General features: G+C 38.1%; 1 protein-coding gene across 4 annotated transcripts in view; it reads right to left on the bottom strand.

Annotated features, from left to right (window-relative positions):
- The window catches only part of LRRC49 (leucine rich repeat containing 49), a 149,449-nt gene that overhangs the window by 67,684 nt on the left and 58,331 nt on the right, over nucleotides 1-23,434 (bottom strand). The gene's annotated exons all lie outside the window — the stretch shown is intronic.

Raw genomic sequence — 23,434 nt, 5'->3', positions numbered from 1 at the left:
TATGACACCATTGTTGAAAGTTGACCTTGATCACCTGACTGAAGCAGTGTTTGTTACGCTCCTCCAATGTAAAGTTACTCTTCTCTCCCCTTCTTTCCACCCTGAATTCTTTGGGGGGAAGTCGTTATGTGCAGCCCATTCTGAGGGAGTGGAAGTTCAATTTCCTCTCACTGAGGACATAGTATCTACGTAAATTAATTGGAATTCTTCTTCCAAGGAAGGTGGTCTTTTTCTTGTTTATTTATTTATATTGGGTTTCTATTCATGGACATTTCATTTCATTCTTTGGGTTATAATCCAGTACATCTTTATTTATTTTTTATTGTTCAAATTGTTCCAGCTTTGGCTGTTGGAAGCTCTCTCAGTTGGCTCCTATGTCCCTTTGACATACCCCTATTAACATGGATTTTTTTTGTTTTTCTAAGCACTTCCTTACTTTCCAGCATTATAAGATTCTCTACTGCATATTTCCTACTCCAGTGTTAGAATCAGCCATTTCTTCAAGAAGCCATGGTTTCCTTTATTGGGAAATGGCATTAGAAACAAAGATCTGGTGGCAAGGTGTACTATTTACTACTATCATTCCTTTTAGGCCCTCTGATGACAGAGCAAGGAAATATATGCATGTATACCAACCTGTGTGTATATGTATATTTTTTCTCTAACCATCTGTGTCTATATTAAGCTAAACATGAGTTCAAACTGATGTTTCCAACTCTATCACCAAAAGGATCTCCCCTTACTTATCTGTAAATTCCTACTCCAACCAGGAGAAATCTGGCTCTCACCATCTCTCATCCATTTAGCTAATTATTAATTCCAGAATATATGTATAGTGGTATGAGAATTTTCAATTTGTTGTACCCTCTTGGGAAATCACTTTATTAACAAAAGCATAATGATAATGTGTAATTCCTTTTGCATCTAATCTTATAGACTCGTTTCCAAAGTTACTTAGGTTAGCACCTTCCCCTCCCACTCTTCCTTGCTCACACCTTCAAGAAGGTTGTTCCATACAATTGAAATGTGGTTACATTCTCTTGTTATAGTCTATATTCATTTCTTCCTGGGATTCTCCAATCTCCTAAATTATTTTTTAATATGCATACATTAAGGTTAACTATGCTGTAAAGTTCTGTGAATTTCGACAAACACATAATGTCATGTATCCACCAAGAAATTATCATGGACCTAAACAATTCCCCATTTAACCCTCCTCCTTTCTCCCTGAATGTCTAGCAACCACTGATCTTTTTACAGTCTATATAGTTTTGCCTTTCCAGAATTTCATATAGTTGGAACTATATAATTTACAGCCTTTTCAGACAGACTTCTTTCACTTAGCAGTATGCAATTAAGGTACATCCATACCTTTTCGTACCCCAATCAGTAACGCTGAAGAAGCTGAATTTGAACAGTTCTATGCAGACCTACAAGACCTTTTAGAATTAACACCCCAAAAAAATGTCCTTTTCATTATAGGGGACTGGAATGCAAAAGTAGGAAGTCAAGAAACACCTGGAGTAACAGGCAAATTTGGCCTTGGAATACAGAATGAAGCAGGGCAAAGACTAATAGAGTTTTGCCAAGAAAATGCACTGGTCAAAGCAAACACCCTCTTCCAACAACACAAGAGAAGACTCTACACATGGACGTCACCAGATGGTCAACACTGAAATCAGATTGATTACATTCTTTGCAGCCAAAGATGGAGAAGCTCTATACAGTCAGCAAAAACAAGACCAGGAGCCGACTGTGGCTCAGATCATGAACTCCTTATTGCCAAATTCAGACTTAAATTGAAGAGAGTAGGGAAAACCACTAGACCATTCAGGTATGACCTAAATCAAATCCCTTATGATTATACAGTGGAAGTGTGAAATAGATTTAAGGGACTAGATCTGATAGATAGAATGCCTGATGAACTATGGTCTGAGGTTCGTGACATTGTACAGGAGACAGGGATCAAGACCATCCCCATGGAAAAGAAATGCAAAAAAGCAAAATGGCTGTCTGGGGAGGCCGTACAAAAAGCTGTGAAAAGAAGAGAAGTGAAAAGCAAAGGAGAAAAGGAAAGATATAAGCATCTGAATGCAGAGTTCCAAAAAATAGCAAGCAGAGATAAGAAAGCCTTCCTCAGCGATCAATGAAAAGATGTAGAGGAAAACAACAGAATGGGAAAGACTAGAGATCTCTTCAAGAAATTTAGAGATACCAAGGGAACATTTCATGCAAAGATGGGCTCGATAAAGGACAGAAATGGTATGGACCTAACAGAAGCAGAAGATATTAAGAAGAGGTGGCAAGAATACACAGAAGAACTGCACAAAAAAGAGCTTCACAACCCAGATAATCACAATGGTGTGATCACTCACCTAGAGCCAGACATCCTGGAATGTGAAGTCAAGTGGGCCTTAGGAAGCATCACTACGAATAAAGCTAGTGGAGGTGATGGAATTCCAGTGGAGCTATTTCAAATCCTGAAAGATGATGCTGTGAAAGTGCTGCACTCAATATGCCAGCAAATTTGGAAAACTCAGCAGTGGCCACAGGACTGGAAAAGGTCAGTTTTCATTCCAATCCCAAAGAAAGGCAATGCCAAAGAATGCTCTAACTACTGCACAATTGCACTCATCTCACATGCTAGTAAAGTAATGCTCAAAATTCTCCAAGCCAGGCTTCAGCAATATGTGAACTGTGAACTTCCAGATGTTCAAGCTGGTTTTAGAAAAGGCAGAGGAACCAGAGATCAAATTGCCAATATCTGCTGGATCATGGAAAAAGCAAGAGAGTTCCAGAAAAACATCCATTTCTGCTTTATTGACTATGCCAAAGCCTTTGACTGTGTGGATCACAATAAACTGTGGAAAATTCTGAAAGAGATGGGAATACCAGACCACCTGACCTGCCTCTTGAGAAATCTGTATGCAGGTCAGGAAGCAACAGTTAGAACTGGACATGGAACAACAGACTGGTTCCAAATAGGAAAAGGAGTACGTCAAGGCTGTATATTGTCACCCTCCTTATTTAACTTCTATGCAGAGTACATCATGAGAAACGCTGGGCTGAAAGAAGCACAAGCTGGAATCAAGATTGCCGGGAGAAATATCAATAACCTTACATATGCAGATGACACCACCCTTATGGCAGAAAGTGAAGAGGAACTAAAAAGCCTCTTGATGAAAGTGAAAGTGGACAGTGAAAAGTTGGCTTAAAGCTCAACATTCAGAAAACGAAGATCATGGCATCCAGTCCCATCACTTCATGGCAGATAGATAGGGAAACAGTGGAAACAGTGTCAGACTTTATTTTTTTGGGCTCCAAAATCATGGCAGATGGTGACTGCAGCCATGAAATTAAAAGACACTTACTCCTTGGAAGGAAAGTTATGACCAACCTTGAGAGCATATTAAAAAGCAGAGACATTACTTTGCCAACAAACATCCGTCTAGTCAAGGCTATGGTTTTTCCAGTGGTCATGTATGGATGTGAGAGTTGGACTGGGAAGAAAGCTGAGCGCTGAAGCATTGATGCTTCTGTACTGTGGTGTTGGAGAAGACTCTTGAGAGTCCCTTGGACTGCAAGGAGATCCAACCAGTCCATTCTGAAGGAGATCAGCCCTGGGATTTCTTTGGAAGGAATGATGATAAAGCTGAAACTCCAGTACTTTGGCCACCTCATGCGAAGAGTTGACTCACTGGAAAAGACTCTGATGCTGGGAGGGATTGGGGGCAGGAGGAGAAAGGGATGACAGAGGATGAGATGGCTGGTTGGCATCATTGACTCTATGGATGAGAGTCTGAGTGAACTCCAGGAGTTGGTGATGGACAGGGAGGCCTGGTGTGCTGCGATTCATGGGGTCACAAAGAGTCGGACACAACTGAGCGACTGAACTGAACTGAACTGGACTGATACCTTTTTGTGGCGTCATAGCTTCTTTAAAAAAAAAAAAAATCACTCAGTAATCATATTCCATTTCTGGCTGTATCACAGTTTGTTTGTCCATTCATCTATTGAAGATATCTTGGTAACTTCCAGTTTTCAGCGATTATGAATAAAGTGGCTATAAATATTCATCTTCAGGTTTTTGTGTGAACATAAATATTCATCTCAATTGGGTAAATATTCAACAGTGCAGTTGCTGGATTGTACAGTAAAACTATGTTTAGCTTTTTAGAAACTGCCAAATTGTTTTCCAAAGTAGCTGTACCATCTTGAATTCCTAATGGCTCTCTAGTCTTATCAGCATTTCATAAGCGTCAGTTTTTTCTTAATTTTAGCCATTCCAATAGGTGTTCAGTGGTCTCACAATTTTAACATGCAACTCCCAAAGGACAAAGATGTTGGCATTTTTTTCATATGCATATTTGCTATCTGTATATCTTCTCTGCATTTTCAGTTCTTGGGTAGATTTGTAATCGTTTCCTTATTGCTGAGTTTTAAGAATTCTTTTTCTTGTATCATGAATATGTCTTTTATCAGAATATGTTTTGAAATATTTCTCCCAGTCTGACTTCTTTTCATTTTCTTAACTGTGTCTTTCACATGGCATAAGTTTTTAATTTTAATATGTCCAACTTACCAATTTCCTTTTTCATGGATCATAATTTTGGTGTTGTATCTAAAAACCTACCAAACCCAGGGGTGCCTAGATTTTCTCTTGAGTTTTCTTTTAGAAGTTCAATAGTTTTGTGTCTTATATTTAGGTATAATCCACTTTGAGTTAATTTTGCAACAGGTATAAGGTCTACATCTAGATTCATTTTTAGATGAATACTCTATTGTCACAGCGCCATTTATTGAAAGGACTATTCCTTCTCCACTGAATTGCCTGTGCTCCTTTGTCAAAGATCACTTGACTATATTTGTGTGGGTATATTTTTGGATCTTCTATTCTTCTTTCACCAATACTGTGCTGCCTGTATAATACTGTATCTTTATAGTAAGTCTTGAAATAGGACAGTATCAGTCCTCCGACTCTGTTCTTTTTCAGCATCGTGTTGCTGTTCTAGGTCTTAGCTTTTCCATATAATTTTTAGAATCCATTTGTCAATATCTGCTTGCTGATACTGTAATCAGGACTTTCATTTTTTTATTAAGTTATAGGTGACATACAATATTGTATTAACTTCAGGTATGCACATGATTCAATATTTGTATATATTGCAAAATGGTTCCCATTATTAACTAGTGTTAACATCCATCACCATACATAGTTACGAATATTTTTTTCTTGTGATGAGAACTTTTAAGATCTATTCTCTTGGCAATCTTTAAATATGCGATACGATATCATCAACTATAGCCGACATGCTGTACGTTACACCCCATGACTTATTTATTTATAACTGGAAGTTTGTACCTTTAGACCCACTCTGTACCCATTTCACCAACACCTCAGCCCTTACCTCTGGCAACCACCAATCCGTTTTTTATATATGAGCTTAATGTTTTATTTTTCAGATTCCACATATAAGTGAGATCATATTTGTCTTTCTGACTTACTTCATAGGTCTCAAGGTCCATCCACGCAGTTGCAAATGGCAAAATTTCATCCTTTCTTATGACTGAATAACACTCATTGTGCACGTGTGTGTATCACACTCTCTTTATCCATTTAACCATAAATGGACACTTAGGTTGTTTCCATATCTTGGCTACTGTAAATAATGCTGCAGTGAACATTGGAGTGTTTATATATTTTCAAGTTAATATTTTCATTTTCTTCAGATAAATATCCAGAAGATTTGCTGGATTACATGGTAGTTTTATTCTGAATTTTTTAAGGACTCATTTTTTAAAAGAAGCAAATAATCACTTTTCTAAATAATACCTCAAAGCAGACTGATAAATTTCAATTATATTAGAGTCACTCTCTTTAATGACTAAATAACTAATATAAGTGAAAGTCACTCATTCGTGTCTGACTCTGTGACTGCATGGAGTGTAGCCTGCCACGCTCCTTTGTACATGGAATTCTCCAGGCAAGAATACTGGAGTGGGTAGCCATTTCCTTCTCCAGGGGATCTTCCCAACCCAGGGATCAAACCCAGATCTCCTGCATTTCAGGCAGATTCTTTACCATCTGAGCCAACACAGAAGCCGATAAACAGGCCTAAAAGCACTTTAGGACTACTTTACTTATTAGGAACTATGTTAAATACCCTTCTGTATTAAGAAAAGCTGCTGCTGCTACTGCTCCTAAGTCGCTTCAGTCGTGTCTGACTCTGTGAGACCCCACAGACGGCAGCCCACCAGGCTCCCCCGTCCTTGGGATTCTCCAGGCAAGAACACTGGAGTGGGTTGCCATTTCCTTCTCCAATGCATGAAAGTGAAAAGTCAAAGTGAAGTCGTTCAGTCGTGTCCGACTCTTAGCGACCTCATGGACTGCAGCCTACCAGGCTCCTCCATCCATGGGATTTTCCAGGCAGGAGTACTGGAGTGGGGTGCCATAGAGGATTAGAATATTAATGGTATAGAAAATAACCTATATGCCTAGCAATTAAGGTGAGATAAAATCTATAACAAAAATAAAATTATTGTATTACTTATTGTCATATTTAAATATTTCTTCTATATTTTCCTCCTATTCAAGGTAGAGATACTCTATCAATATTTTACCTCAGAGCTTATCTTTACCAGTCTAAAAGGTAAATTTCATAATTCATAAACACATTTAGTTTTTCAAGACATGGTTAGAGAATTAAGGAAGACACTTTTTAAAAGGCTAGTATATGCAAATGAATATGAGTGTTCTGAATTTAGACATAATAACCACTTTGAATATAAGTAAACTTGAATAAACATTGCAATTTTTCCTACCTAGCATTGATAAATTTTTTTATCAATATAAAATATCTCGTAACAGTTTATAGTGTTTGAAATGAATGTTGAAAGATGCTTCTCTCCTTCCCCTTGTAGCTTTTAACATACAGCTAGAGTCAAATAAAATGCTTTGAGTAACTTTAAAACTGAAACACAAGGCAAACTTATTTCTTTCACATTGTTAAGTAAACTAAGTCATCACCTTCCCTTCACAAATCCGAATTCTCCATGTATATTTCATAACCTGTTAAGTCATCAAGTCAGTTACCACTGTGAGCCAGTCCCTTACTTAGAAACTGATGGCTGAGTTTAGTTTTTTAAGGAACCTGCATACTGTTATGGACTCTACAAAAGTGGTACTAATGAACCCATTTTCATGGCAGGAATAGAGGTATAGCTGTAAAGAAGAGACTTGCAGGGGAGGTGAGGTGGGATGAACTGAAAGAACAGCATTAACACATACACACTATCACGTGTAAAACGGGCAGAGAGTGGGAAGCTGCCGTATGGCACCAGGAGCTCGGCTCACTGCTCTGTGATGACCTAGACAGGTGGGATGGGGGCTGTTGGGGGGAGGCTTAAGACATAGGGGATATACATATACATATGGCTGATTCACTTCATTATACAGCAGAAACTAATACAATATTGTAAAGCAATTATATTCCAATAAAGAAAAAGAAATTGATGACTGTGAAGGGTCATCAAGGGATGTGAAGCAAAGGAGGGGGGCTAATATGACTAGAATAATCTTAACTTAGTAACATTAGGGAAGGCATAAAGAAAAAAGTGAAAAAGTGAAAAACCAGTTATAAAGTAGATTGCAGTAAGTAATAGAGGTGAAAAAAGTAAGGGTCAAACATATCATATAAAGATCGTAGCTATGAGAATAAAGAGGCAAGAATAGGTTCCATAGAAATTCAGAGTGAAGTATGAACAGAAATGAATACTTATTTGAATGTGAGGAAGAGAGGAATCTAGAATAACATTCAGGTTTCTCTCTTGGGTTAATGATTGAGGTAGTGGTTACAAGGATGTATACCTTGTCAAGATTCACGGAACATTACACTTAAAGTGGGTGTATTTTATGACATGTAGATTACATCTCAACACATTGATTTACGAGGAAACTTAAAGTATTAAAAAGCTATGTTTGACAGATTACCTGTCATCTCTCGTCTCTCCTTTATCAGGAACACTATGCTACGCTGGTGGTCAGTGGCTGTTAGGATATATTTCATAAAGACTTTCATTAAGTCTTCCTCCAGCTGCCACAGGATGGGATAACTTATTTCAACATTAAGATACTAACTAATGAGCGACAGAGCTAGTCTATGCTGAAGAGCAATTTTTTTTTCCAACGGCCCAGCATATCTGAAAAGAATTAAACTCTAAGTTCTGACCTGATAAGACTGCGGTGACTTGATATCTGTCACTAATTAGGGAGATGCACTGAAAAGTAGAAATAATACATCCAGAAGCACAGAAAAACTGGAAAATTTCACTCACTGTAGGTATATTCTAAATGTATTGTTATTTACTATTTATTTTCAAGCTGGGCTGCAGGGAGTCCATGATTTATTCCTTATTGCAGGTATAATTTTAAACTAAAATGATTATAACTGTTCCTAGCTCTACCTCTCAAGTATTCCCCTGGAGAATGAAATTAGTCTAATAATTTCTAATAAGTGTTGTTAAACACAAAGCTTGATTGAAGGCAAAAGGAGAAGGGGGCAGCAGAGGATAAGATGGTTAGACAGCATGACTGGCACAGTGGACATGAATTTAAGCAAACTCCAGAAGACAGTGGAGGACAGAAGAGCCTGGTGTGTTACAGTCCATGGAGTAGCAAAGAGTTGGACATGACTGACTGACGGAATGACAACAACACACAAAAAACCAATATCTTCAGTGAAATCTAATACTATAAGGCATGTTAGTAAAAATAGGGAAAAAACAGTATGCTCAGTAAATGCCATCATGAAGCACTTCAGAGATCTAGAAGACCTACTGATGCCCATCTGGCTTATGTCTATAATTCAAGCAAAACCAAAAAGAGGCACCAGGAATGGGAAAATTATTGCAATCCTTAGCAGGTACTTTCCTGGCAATCCTTCCCAGATCAGCAGCTAGTATTGACACCCAGAATGAAGTCTTTATGCTTTGAATAATTTTATTAAAGTAAAAATAGATTCATATTTGATCCAGAAGATTCCTCACAAAATTTCATTTCCATCTGCAAGGCATTTGACCAATAAACATGCCAGACATTCCTAGAAACACATTGACAAAGGGCACATGATTTTAAAGACATTCTCTAATCAAATAAAACAAGACTCCTTAAGTACAAACACAGGCTAATGAAGAGCGATATCCTACCTAGCCAAAGAAAGTATGAATCAGATTGTTAAAAAACAAAAACACTTGGAAAAATAACAGTAAGTATGGTGGAGTAGTACTGGCTTTTAAGAACAGTCTCTCCTTTTTTAAGAACACTCAGCTGCTTGTCTCTTCAAAGTACCAAGAGTGGAAAAGTTTTGGTCCAAAGGCTGACATTTAACTCATAGTTTGACTTTAATCTTTTTCCAGATTACTCATACATTTGTTCTTCCCCTAGCAGTCTCCTCCCAATGCCACATCTGCTTCCTATCTGCTAAAATACCTATAGAGGAACAATCTGTCCCCACTGACCAAAACTTACATCTCAAAAGGAAAATAAACTATTTCAGCGCATTTTATGCTTGCTTAATAAAACAGAGAAAAAACAAAATTTCCATATATGCATGTATACCACATAGTAAGAATTCTTCAATGCCAGTCAAATTTCTCTAATTAGAAAGTCCTCTCCCAAAAGTAAGATAGGTTTCACTCCTTCATACCAATGAAATACCATGTACTCTGTGATAACCTTAATGAAAAGCTCACTTGTTTTATACTGATCATTGAGAATTTTACTGAATAGTTTCTATGTGTCTAGCAGGCTAAAATGAAATGGAACAAATCAAATAGAATAAATCAAGTGTACTCACAAGGATTTAAATATACACAGTTAATAAACATAAATATCAATAAGCTAGATCAATAAGATATCAATAAGATAGATCAACAGAGAAGGCAATGGCACCCCACTCCAGTACTCTTGCCTGGAAACTCCCATGGATGGAGGAGCCTGGTAGGCTGCAGTCCATGGGGTCGCTAAGAGTTGGATACGACTGAGCGACTTCCCTTTCACTTTCCACTTTCATGCACTGGAGAAGGAAATGGCAACCCACTTCAGTGTTCTTGCCTGGAGAATCCCAGGGACGGGGGAGCCTGGTGGGCTGCCGTCTATGGGGTCGCACAGAGTCGGACACGACTGAAGCGACTTAGCAGCAGCAGCAGCAGTGAGATAGATGAATAAGATAATACCTAAGTGCTAAAGAATGAAGGACAGTTAAAGAAAGGAGCACACAATGATAGTGTATTTCTGATAAAATGATGAACTAAGTTTGTGGACTGAGGCTGTTGCTAAAAACAACTAAAAAATATAAATATGTTTTAAACAACTAAAAATAAAATATATTCTTAAAATCTTCTCAAATGCATCCATGACCTGCCAAAAATACATAAGAATTACACAGACCAAAAAAAAGAAAAAAGCAAAGGTAGGAAGCCAGAGAGGTAAGCAGGGTATTGAAACCCACCTTTTTGTTATGAGGGCACTTAGTGAACACAGTGAAGCTGAGCTCCAGCTTTCATGATCTTTAAAGCTGGAGGACAGAAGACAAATCCCAGGGGCCACCCAAATTGGAGAGTCTACCTGGAGACTTGTCCATAACCTTGAGACCCCAGGGGCTTCCCTGGTGGCTCAGAAGGTAAAGAATCTGCTTGCAATGCAGGAGACCTAGGTTCGATCCCTGGGTCAGAAAAATCCTCTGGAGAAGGGAATGGCAACCCACTCCGGTATTCTTGCCTCGAGAATTCCATGGACAGAGGAGACTGGTGGGCTACAGTTCATGGGGTAGCAAAGAATCAGACACAACTGACTAAGTCACATATACACTGAGACCCCAACGCCTAGAGTCTCAAAATGTGTTACAAACTTTTCTATCCACTACCCCAGGAGTATAGCTTATCTCAAAACTTGGGGCTAAGGTGAGGATGAAAATTCTTTCCTGGTTACTTGTAACCATAAACCACAATTTGCAACCTGAATCCACACTAAATGGGTGGTCTAAATTATTTCAAGAGGAGAAGTGATATTTTGAAAAAGTCGAAGGCTTGTTATGCCTATAGGCATCTGACAGAAACAAAACTTCTCCATGGAGAAACCTACCTTTAAACAAGACCTCAAAGAATTCCCAAAGACAGGTGCTAAGATAAATAAACGGTTCACAGTTCAGAAGGAAATAAAGCACTCTAACAGCCAGCAAAAACAATAGGTGACCCTATCAAACTTGTGACTTCTTCATATAAAACGATCATCAAACAGAATATAAAAATTATATTTCAAGAAATTTGAAAATATGAGTAAGCTCCAAGAAGATCTGAAAAGGCACAGATCTTCTAGAGGTAAAAAAAATTTTTTAATTAAAATAAAAACGTCAAAGGCAGGGGATGGAGATAAAGGGAGTCAAGCATTTGCCCTATTTTTCCTGCACAAATTGTTCTTCAGGGTAACCAGAAAGCTAGTAAAAGTTTTCTCTAAAGAAGAAACATAGATTTAAAAATGAAGAATGACAGAATATCATCTTGTAATCCCTATAGAAAGAATGGATCCAGACAACAATCATCAATGACTACTATATACTTCAGCAAAAAGATGATGGGGAACTTTATTAAAACTCGCTGAACCTAATAATACTGTTGAACCTAATAATCACTTTTAATATTACAGCAAGCAAAACTAACACATATTCTTTTCATATATTTTTTTCTCCATTTACATTTTCTTTCACTTTCCTGTTTCTTTTGGTGCTCCAAACATCTAGGTTTGATACATGTTAATTAATGCTAGTCACTAGAATTTTTAGTGCATGACGGTGATAAGGGTTCTTAGAAATGAACTGCTGTAAAGAATCTCAAGATCTCTTCTAATAATAAGTCGCTATGTTTTTCTCATGATGGAAAAAAGTTTTCACATAGCAGGAAAAAGAACTTCAAATTTCCCTTGAGGGAAGCCCTTAAAGTACTTTAACCTATCCACCACAACGTTTAAAAGATTCTAATAACTTGAGAAGATAAAGCAACAACAGATAGAAATAAATAGAAGGCCATGGATAAAGTCAAAAGGACAGTGAAAAGGCAGAGAGTTAAAGAGTTGACAGATGTAATACAGAAAAACGTTAAACTGTCTCTCTACATACCTTTTGTTACAACAATGCCATTGACAACAATTCAATCAGGAGAATATCTGTCTCTCTGCACTTGACTGACAGAGACACTAGCACAGAGTTGAGTGTCTCAGAATTGCAGATGACAATTCTGTAAGTTTTTTCAAGGCTACAATGTTCATTTTCTAGCAATAAAATGAAAAACGGAAAGAGATATATCCAGTTGAATGCAGAGTTCCAGACAATAGCAAGGAGAAATAAGCAAAGACATAGAGGAAAACAATAGAATGGAAAAGACGAGAGATCTCTTTAAGAAAACTGGAGTTACCAAGTGAACATTTCATACAAAGATAGGCACAAGAAAGGACAAAAATGGCAAGGACATCACAGAAGCAGAAGAGATTAAGAAAAGGTGGCAAGAACAGAAGAACTATATAAAAAAGCTCTTAATGACTCAGTTAACCATGATGATGTGGTCACTCACCTAGAGCCAGACATCCTGGAGTGTGAAGTCAAGTGAGCCTTAGGAAGCATCACTACTAACAAAGCCAGTGGAGGTGATGGAGCTACAGATGAGCTATTTCAAATGCTAAAAGATGATGCTCTTAAAGTGCTGCACTCAACATGCCAGCAAATTTTGAAAATTCAGCAATGGCCACAGGACTAGAAAAGGTCAGTTTTCAGTCCAATCCCAAAGAAGGGCAATGCCAAAAAATGTTCAAACTACCACACAATTGTGCTCACTTCACATGCTAGCAAGGTAGTGCTCAAAATCCTTCAAGCTAGGCTTCAAGAATTTCCAGATGTTCAAACTGGATTTAGAAAAGGCAGAGGCAACAGAGACCAAATTGCCAACATCCGTTAGATCATAGAAAAAACAAGGGAATTCCAGAAAACCATATTTCTGCTTCCATGACTATGCCAAAGCCTTTGTGCAGATCACAACAAACTGGAAAATTCTTCAAGAGACAGGAATACCAGACCACCTGACCTACCTCTTGTGAAATCTGTATGCAGGTCAAGAAGCAACAGTTAGAACCAGACATGGGACAATGGACTGCTTCAAGATTGGGAAAGGAGCACGTCAAGGCTGTATATTGTCACCAGGCTTATTTAACTTAGATGCAAAGTACATCATGAGAAATACCAGACTGGATGAATCCCAAGCTGGAATCAAGACTGTGGGGAGAAATACCAACAACCTCAGATACGCAGATGGTATCACCCTTATGGCAGAAGGTAAAGAGGAACTAAAGAGCCTCTTAATGAAGGTGAAAGAAGAGAGTGAAAAAGCTACCTTAAATTCAACATACAAAAAACTAAGATCATGGCATCTGGTCCCAGCATTTCATGGCAAATAGATGGGGAAAAAATGGAAACAGTGGCAGCTTTTATTTTCTTGGGCTCTAAAATCACTGCGGACGGTGACTGCAGCCATGAAATTAAAAGATGCTTGCTCCTTGGAAGAAAAGCTATGACCAACATAGACAGCATATTAAAAAGCAGAGACAACAATTTGCAGACAAAGGTCCATCTAGTCAAAGCTGTGGTTTTTCCAGTAGTCGTGTACAGATGTGAGAGTTGGACCATAAAGAAGGCTGAGCGCCAAACAATTGATGCCTTCGAACTGTGGTGCTGGAGAAGACTCTTGAAGAGTCCCTTGGACAATAAAATGATCAAACCAGTAAGTCCTAAAAGGAAATCAACCCTGAATATTCAATAGGAAGGACTGATGCTGAAGCTGAAGCGCCAATACTTGGCCACCTGATTCGAAGAACTGACTCACTGGAAAAGACCCTGATGCTGGGAAAGACTGAGGGCAAGAAGAGAAGGGTGTGGGAAGGGAAGAGGTAGATATTTAGATGACATCACTGACTCAATGGACATGAGTTTGAGCCAACTCTGGGAGATAGTAAAGGACAGGGAAGCCTGGTGTGCTGCAGTCCATGGGGTTGAAGAGTTGGACACAACTTAGTGACTAAACAACAACAAAAAAAGAAAAAACAAAAACATAGCTTCTGTCTCAGGTGATTTATAGTTACTCTGATTACTGAGGGTAGCTTTCAGGACCTGGTAATGTTCTTGTAATGCTAATCTGTGACACTAAAATCAAATTTAAAATGACAAAGAAAGTTCTTAATGACATATTTCCTTTTACTGAATTGATATGTGAATGCAAATAAGCCTCCTTAAATTTACAAAAGAAAAAAGGACTCTTTGCAATCTCAAAATAAGATAATTCTCAAAGACATGCTCATTTTAGTCACTTTCAACCTTTATATTGTTTACTAATTATATTAGCTATGAAGCAGGCTAAATAATATCCCACATACAAAGAGATCTAAATTCAGTACTGAGTAAATAAGCAGCTCTCTGAGAAAACAACAACCTGATGTAGCATTTGCCAGTTTCCACGGTGTACCTATTTCCAACATGGCTGATTTCAAGCTAAGAGGATGATGTTGCTGAGGTGATGAGATGCACAGAAATTGTTCTGGCGAGCCAGCATAAGCTGCCTCCAGCACACCACTGCAGACCAAGTTCCTTTTACAGTTAGTGGAAGTGAGGCAGGAGACAGATGGGTTCCCTCAAGGTAAAGCAGTTGGAGATTCATTCTCTATGGAGGGAGACTCCAAGAAGATAATAGCAAGGCAATTAAGGAAGAAGGCTGGGCCCTGCCTGGACCACATATCCCTCATTCCTGAAGTCAGGAGACCTCTCCAACCACACAAGTGTAGAAAAGGCTCCTTGCAGGGCAAAGGGGAAGCAATGTCAAGGGACATTCTATCCAGATACCTTGCATTCTATCCAGATACCTTGGCTAAGAAATGCATGCATACACATGGAAGGATCTTGAGATATACCAAATATAGACTGTGAACCAGGTAAATAAAAATGATTGGCCAAAGGAAAACTGGAAGAAACAGCCCATATAAGTGATTTAAACTGCCACACAGGCGCATCTCAGGGACTCTCCTTCTGAGTCTGCCTATCCACACATACTGTATTCTTTTTCCTCTTAATAAACACTTGTTTCACTGCTTTTTGCCTTTGTGGAAATTCTTCTCTGCAAAGCCAAAGGGCCAGGGCCTTGTCACTGACCACTGGTGTAGTGGCTAGGACCTGGCGCTTTCACTGCCATGACCCAGCCTCAGTTCCTGGTTGGGGAGCCAAGCGCTGCTCCAAGCAGTTGCAGGCTGGGGCCACCCGAGATCATTCTGTCATGAAGTGACTTTGTTTTTTGGAGGAACTTCCTCCTAATGATGGTTTTACAATATTTTTGAACTTTTTATCAACGTACAATACACAGTAAGACTACAAATCACAAGTACACAGCTTGATGATTCTGAACAAACTGAACATACCATGTAACCAGTACCCAGATCAAAATATCACCCACACTCGGATGCCTTTGTGTCCTTTTACAGTATACCTCCCAAAGGTAACCACTCTCCTGATTCTAACACTACAGATACAGATTTCCTGTTTTAGATAAAAGTGTACATATGCATTTGTTTGAATCTGGCTTCTCTTGCTACACATTTTGGTTGTTTGTTTTGTTTGGTTTTTTTGAGATTCACCCACATTGTCTGCAGCTGCAGCTTGATGACTCTCATTGCTGGGTAATATTCCATTATGTAAACACAGCATTCAATTTACTTCCTCTATTCTACTATTAGTGGACGTCTGTCTTGTTTGCAGCCTGGGGTTATTATAAACAGGGCAACTAAGAATATTCAGGTGGACATGTTAAGCGTTTCTATGGAGTATAAACCTAGCAGTGGAACTGCTGAGTGTAAAGTACGCTATTAAGAAGCTCAGCTTAATAGATGCTGCCAGAGTTTCACAGAATGGTTTTACCTAGTCACACTCCTACTAGCAGGTATGAGAGCTTCGGTAGCTTCAGTTCTTCGCCCATACTCCTTATGATATGTTAGAAGTTGACAAATCATACAACCCTGTCTTCTTTTAAAATATTAATTTTTCTGTATTTCAGAAGCTGCTAATACTGGCTGGGCATCAGAATCATTTGTGAAGCTTATTGAATACTTAGAACCCATCCAGATCTAAATCAGAATCTCTAGGAGTAGGGTCATAGATGAATAATTCCTAATAGTTCTGCAGGTGATTCTAATACAAAGTCAACATTTGAGACCACTGACCTAAACTTCAATATCCCCTTAAAACTACAGATTTTAACGTGAACTTCACAACTCCTTGCTAATATTGGGAAAGGATTCACAATTCTAAGGAGAAAGATGATTTCTCCAGACTCACATTGTGATACACTAACCCACTTTCACAAAAATAATATGTGAAAAAAGATGCATATTAATTATGACAGTGCTTGTAATAACAAAAAAAAGGCAAACTATCTAAATGACCATCAATAAGAGACTGATTAAATAGAGAGTGATCCATATAATGAAATTAAATGCAGCCATTAAAAAGAATGAGATGTACACGTAAGACTGATATACATGTGATATATAACTAACTGCCTTAGTTAAAATTCTGAGATAACTTCCATGCCAGTTGATAAAACACTGCTGTTCTCAAAACACCTAAATGCCCCTCCTCACTGTCCCACTCTCAGCCCTGAGGTGCCCCGCAACACCTATTATTTTGGCAGCAAAAATATAACCCTTGACACAGCAGGGGCCTCATGATCCAATTTAGCATCTATTTGGACTATACCAGTGTCCATGCATGAAAAAAAAATCTTTTGAAACTTTACCTGACTCCATAATTATGCAACAAAAAATCTTAAGTGTATAATGAGATTAAATCAGCAGTCTTCTTCATAGCTGTTCCTTTTGCCTTTTTTTCCTAATTATAAAAATTTTTTCCTCACCCCTAATACAGTGAGGAAATTTAATAATAATAAAGTGAGGAAATTTAGAAAAGTATAAAACCAAAATCTGGCAAAAAACAAAAAGAAACCATGTGAAATCTCCCCCCTAGGGACACATAGGTAAACTGCCATATGAAAAGAGCAGCACCTCCACTGTTGGGCAGACACTTATGTTTTTGTCTTGAGCTGCTGTTAAAAAAATCCTGTGATGAGTATCCTTGTAATATTCGTTTGGGAGCGTTTTCAACAAAGTACTACAAACTGGGTAGTTTAAACAACAGAAATTCATTTTCTGATAGTTCTGAAGGATAAACGTCCAAGAGCAAGGTGTCAGCAGGGTTTACTTTTCTGAGGCCTCTCTCTTTGGCTTGGAGATGGCCATCTTCTCCCCATCTCCACATGGTTTTTCTTCTGTTTGGTGTAGGTGTCCTAATCTATTCTTATCAAGATTAGGATCCACCATAAGACCTCATTCTACCTTAATTACTTTTTCAAATGCTGTGTTCCCTAATAAGGTCATATTCTCAGGTACTAGGAATTAGGACTTCAACATATGAATGTGCAGGGTGAGGGGAGGACACGATTCATTCAGCCCATAACACTTGCACATAGATCTTATGTATATTTTTTTTCAACTTTTTATTTTATGTAGGAGTATAGCTGATTAACAACGCTGTGGTAGTTTCAGGTGGACAGCAAAGAGACTCAGCCATACATATTCTTCTTTAAACTATTTATTCATACATATTCTTAGGTTTGATCCCTGTATCCCTATCCATCACTTCCCTTTCTGAATCATGAATTGACAAAGTATCTATCTCTTATTCAAATGGCAGTTACACTAAATTTCATTTCCTGCATGATCCAGACAGGATGACTGTAAGAGTTCAGTAGGAAACTGGTATTCGTGAATACACATTTCCCTTAAGATTTCATCAGAACATCAAACATTCATTGCAGCACTTTTGACCTTCCCAACCAAATTAAAATATGATAGCATAAAGCAACATTGCTACTTGTTTCTTTATTTGAACAAAAGAGTCCTGAAATCTCTCATTTCATTTTACAATCAAGTCACAAGAATAATAATAATGTAGCCATTCAGGAACCATGGGGCTCTTCTCTAAACTAAACAGCATCATTTTATAGTACTATGTAAATTGTATTCCTTCACTCATAAGGAACATGGCAATTTCTATATATTCAGGTTATCAAATAATAATTCCTAGTGCTGGTTATCTAGTGCACATGGGCATGGTTGCATAGTTAGAAGGGTTTTCACTTCATGTTACAATCCTTTAGTTATCTGCAGCCTTTGGGAAAAGGAAACTTTATTAACAGTAACGTGCAGTTACTACAATTTTGTTTCAATTGTTAATATGAAAAAGAAAGGCTTAAAGGGCATTGCGTATGATACGCACTGAGACTATTGCTAAGGGCAGAAAGATGAGTAAAACTGAACTGCTACTCTTAAGATAATTACATTCTGATAGGAGAGACAGTATGTAGATAAAACATCTACACACATACAGGCATGTATACATATATATATATATATATGGTAAATGTAGGGTATAAACACAATGTCCCAGTCTGTCTTTCAAAAAGCAATACAAAAACTATAAGAACAACAGGCAAATTACATAAAATCAATACCCAAAACAAAAAGAGAATGCTCAAGCATCAAGTTACCTATATAAGTAGGTCACACAGAAGGACACTTTGGAAAAAATCTTGCACAAGAGAGAAATGGGGAACTAGTAGTGGACTAATCCACAATCATTTCCAGAAAGAGAAATTCCACATTTGGTGTAAAAATATTGGAAACGTTCCAATAGCTCTTCCAGCACTACACAGAATGGACTTTTAAAAGCACATGATTTGCAGTCGCAGTCTTCAAAAACACATTGCTTTTGAGATGGTAGGAAGGAAGGTAGAAGAGAGGTCTTTAGAAATTGGATGGTGAAGATGAAAATGGGCAAGGAGCAAAAGGGGAAAATGCAAGACAAAAGAGAACCCAAAAAATAAAGAATAGAATGAAGATACACAACCCCTTCTCCCCAAAATTCACACACACACACACACACACACACACACACACACACACACAAACACACCATACTTGGCTTGGCTACACTGACAGAAGAAGACACCCTTGACCTAAGAATCTTGTAAATCACCCACACTCACAAAGGAAATAGGCAAAAATAGACTACATATCTCTAAAATATTTTAAGACTAGAAAATGAAACCCATTCAAACTGATGAAAATTCCCTTCCCCTTCAAAAACAAACATGAAGAACAAGGAAACTGTAATACAACATTCCACACTAAATTAAATATCCTCAAATAAGCACATTAAAGTATAAAAAACCCACCTTGAATATAAAATTCAAAAACTAAAAGCGAAAATGGACAATAAACAGGAAGAAACAAAAACAGGGTTGACTGAGCTTGGGAAAGAAATGAAAGGAAAAGACAAAATCATTGCAGAATCAAAGTCACCAAGGGAGACCAGATCCAAGTAAATTCTTACTAAGGGACATTTAACAAAGCCAGAAAAAACAACCCAGAGAATGAAGACGAGGCAAAGAAATGAAAAGGATCAGAAGTAAAGTGGTTGGAATAGAAAAGACCAAAGACGAAAGCAATGTGCAATAGGAGAGTCTAAAGATAAGAACAACTGAACAGAACTAATACTTAAAACTATAACCCAAGGAAACTTTCTGGAAATAAGGAAAGACCAAACTGTACATATTGAAATGGACCAACAGGTACTTGGGAAAAGTGAACCAGGACAATCAATTTGATACGACAAAGGTCCATATAATCAAGCTATGCTTTTGGAGAAGACTCGAGAGTGCTGGTGAAACTCCAGGAGATTATGAAGGACAGTGAACCCTGGCATGCTACAGTCCATGGGGTCGCAAAGAGTCAGACACAACTTAGCGACTGAACAACAACAATCCTAATAAAACTATTAGACGTAACCTCTAAGCATAAAGATGACAGCTGAAATCAGACTGGTACTATTTGCCCTAAACATAACTTACAATGCAAAGTAGCAAAAGTGATCTATTTAAAAAAAAAAAAAAAAAAAAAAACCTCATGGAAAAAATGAATAAAGCGAGAATTTCATTTTTCTCATGCCTTTTTTTTTTTAAATAGATCACACTTTTGCTATTTTGCATTGTAAGTTATGTTTAGGTGGGGCTTCCCTGGTACCTCAGGTGGTAAAGAATCCACTGCAATGCAAGAGACCCCAGTTCGATTCCTGGGTTGGGAAGATCCCCTGGAGCAGGGATAGGCTACCCACTCCAGTACTTTTGGGCTTCCTTGGTGACTCAGACAGTAAGGAATCTGCTTGCAATTCAGGAAACCTGGGTTCGATTTCTGGTTTGGGAAGATCCCCTGGAGGAGGGCATGGCAACCCACTCCATGAAGAATCCCCATGGACAGAGGAGCCTGGTGGGCTACAGTCCACGGGGTTGGAAAAAGTCAGACATAACTGAGTGACTAAGCACACAGCACAGTCCTTCAAGTATCAAGGTTAAGATTTCAGAATGTTCTGTACCCATGAACCTTCTGGAGGAATATACTGGATAAGCTTCACCCACTAAGAGATGACTGAGGAAACCTGACTAGCACAGATGATGGACGTTCAATAATTAATTAGAGATCTAAGACTCTCTATGACTCTCTAAAATAGAGGCATGAATCCAGGTGAAAGAACAACATGCTATGTATGTTATATAATGGGTTTTATGTGCAGTAAAGTAGAAATAATGCAGCTGAGAAAAACGAAAGGTGGGAGAAGAAGAAAGACAGTAAAACAAGTTCATGATTACTGAAGTTTAATGGGGTTAGATAAGTTGATACTTAAGTAGCATCCCAAATCACCAAGGAAAAGATAGGCTTTTTACATAAGTATCTCTGGGACAACTGGGTAGATGCTTGAAAAACTAAACTTCAAACCTCATGCTATTCCTCCCTCCAAAAAAATAATAACCTCCAAGTGGATCAGGGAGCTAAAAATACAAATACTAGAAATGCCACAGAAACACTAGGGGGAAAAAACACATGTGAGTTCATCTATACTACACATGTATCTGCTGATAGGCGCAAAAAAAAAAAAACCATGAAGATAAACCAGAAATTTATAAGGTTATGTAAAACAGTGGGTGAAAAAAAAAAGTGGGTGAAAAGAGGATGGAAAGGAAGGGGGTTGAAATTGAGGTAGAAAGAATAGGCAAGTAATCTCTGAGTGATCCCTTTTTTCATAGTTGAGTTTGGAGACCATGTTACAGTTACACAACTGAAAAATCAGTGTATCAGATTAGCAAGGCTGGGGGAGAACAAACAAAGTGGATACAAACAAACAGATAAATCTTACTGCTTAAATGAATAACATAATCACACTGAAAGGGTAGAGGAGAACTAACCCAAACAACTTTAAACACAGTTTTCTGATTACATACTTTGAGGCTAAACACAAAAACACTGTACAAAAAAAAAAAAAAATTTGAGGGAATTACCCGGCAGTCAAGTTATAATTCCTGAGGGATGAAAGCATGACTCCTTCTAGAAAATACCAGTGCAATTTAACAGTTCGTAACTTGAAAGGTCATGACCCCAAGGATCAATGCCATAGTGGCAAGACGAAAGAGGGTAAGTGAGGCACACATGCTTACCAAGACTACAGGGAAGTGAATTCAGACTTAGACCCAGGTATGTATATATAGGCTATCCTAAAGTATTCATGTGTTCTTGATAAATATGACTCTGAAATGTGATAGAAGAACCAGGCTGTGAAAGAAGCAAGAATCTCTGTTATCTAGGTCAGTCAGACAGATGGTACTGTGAGGTGAGGGAGATGGGGAGCATCACATTTGCACGCGTGCACGCACACACACACACAAACATGAAATGGGATGAAATGATCCAAAGTGAAGAGGCTAGTAACAGTGAGCCCTGACATTAGTGTGTGCTAAGATCTGAAAGTGGAAATGAGTGTATTTGGGTATCGCTTATGCCCCTGCTTCTCCTGATAACAGAACACTTCTTTTCTGCAGCAAACCCAATCCACAGTATTGTCCTGGGGGATAGAGAACATATGTCTCTATGAGCACTGAGTGTGACCTTGAGCATTCAGCGTGACCTATATGCCTGTGGCCGGAGTGATTAGTTCCAACTGGACATTTGACCTAAATAATAAATAAGCACAATCAGAATCCTCTGTGACAGTGCTTCCCAGACTATAACGTACATTTGAATTACCCAGGGATCTCTTAAAAAGGAGGATTCTGATCTAGTAGGTCTACAATAGCACTTGAGATTCTGGATATCTGATAAGATCCCAGTGATATTGATACTACTGATCCAGAGCCACAGTTTTGAATATCTGAGCTCTTCAAAAACTTTTTGTCATGTATTTGGAGAAAACTCTAATTTAAAAAGAAACATTCACTTCAATGTTCATAGCAGCAATATTTACAATGTTCAAGACACGGAAGCAATAAATGCCCATTGACAATGAATGGATAAAGAAAATATATAAAAGAATATTACCCAGCCAAACAAAGAATGAAATAATGCCATTAGTAGCAACATGGATGGGTCCAGAGACCATTATACTAAGTGAAGTATGTCAGACAGAGAAAGACAAATACCATATGCTATCACTTATGACACAAATGAACGTTTTTTCAAAACAAAAACAGATTCACAGAAATAGAAAACAAACTCATGGTTATCAAAGGGGAAAAGGGCAGGGGGAGGAATAAAGTAGGCCTTTGGGATTAGCAGATACAAACTACTGTACATAAAATAAACAACAAGGTCCTACTGCATGGCACAGGGGACCATATTCATCCCTGTGGCTGAATAGGGAATGGAAAAGAATATATATATACACATACACATACAAACATACACATACACATATGTGTATATATATTCTTTTTCCTGTTCTTTTCCATTATGGGTTATTACAGGATGAATATGAGGAGATATACATATATATATACACACATGTACATATATATATATATGTGTATAATGGAGTCATTTTGTTGTACACCAAGAACTAACACAATATACTTTAATAAAATTAAAACTATACTTCAATAAAAAAAAAAACCCTCAAAGAAAACATTTTGCCAGCATTATCAGGGAAGAAGAGCTCCTTACACCAGAGCGTCTAAGCTGATAAAACTGTGATACGAGGGCTGTGGGCTTTTCCACAGGCAGCAGGGGTGGTTTGTTTTATGTTTATGCTACTCATGTCTTTGAATGTTCTCTGTCATTAGATTGGGGCTTCATTTTCCCCAGATAGGGAGGTCTCAGGTGGCTCAGTGGTAAAGAATCCACCTGCCAGTGCAGGAGTTGCAGGAGATGCCAGTTCAATCCCTGAGTGAGGAAGATCGCCGGGAAAAGGAAATG

Source organism: Bos mutus, chromosome 10 (assembly GCF_027580195.1).
Source record: "Bos mutus isolate GX-2022 chromosome 10, NWIPB_WYAK_1.1, whole genome shotgun sequence".
Taxonomy (NCBI): domain Eukaryota; kingdom Metazoa; phylum Chordata; class Mammalia; order Artiodactyla; family Bovidae; genus Bos; species Bos mutus.
This window is presented reverse-complemented; position numbering and strand designations above follow the sequence as displayed.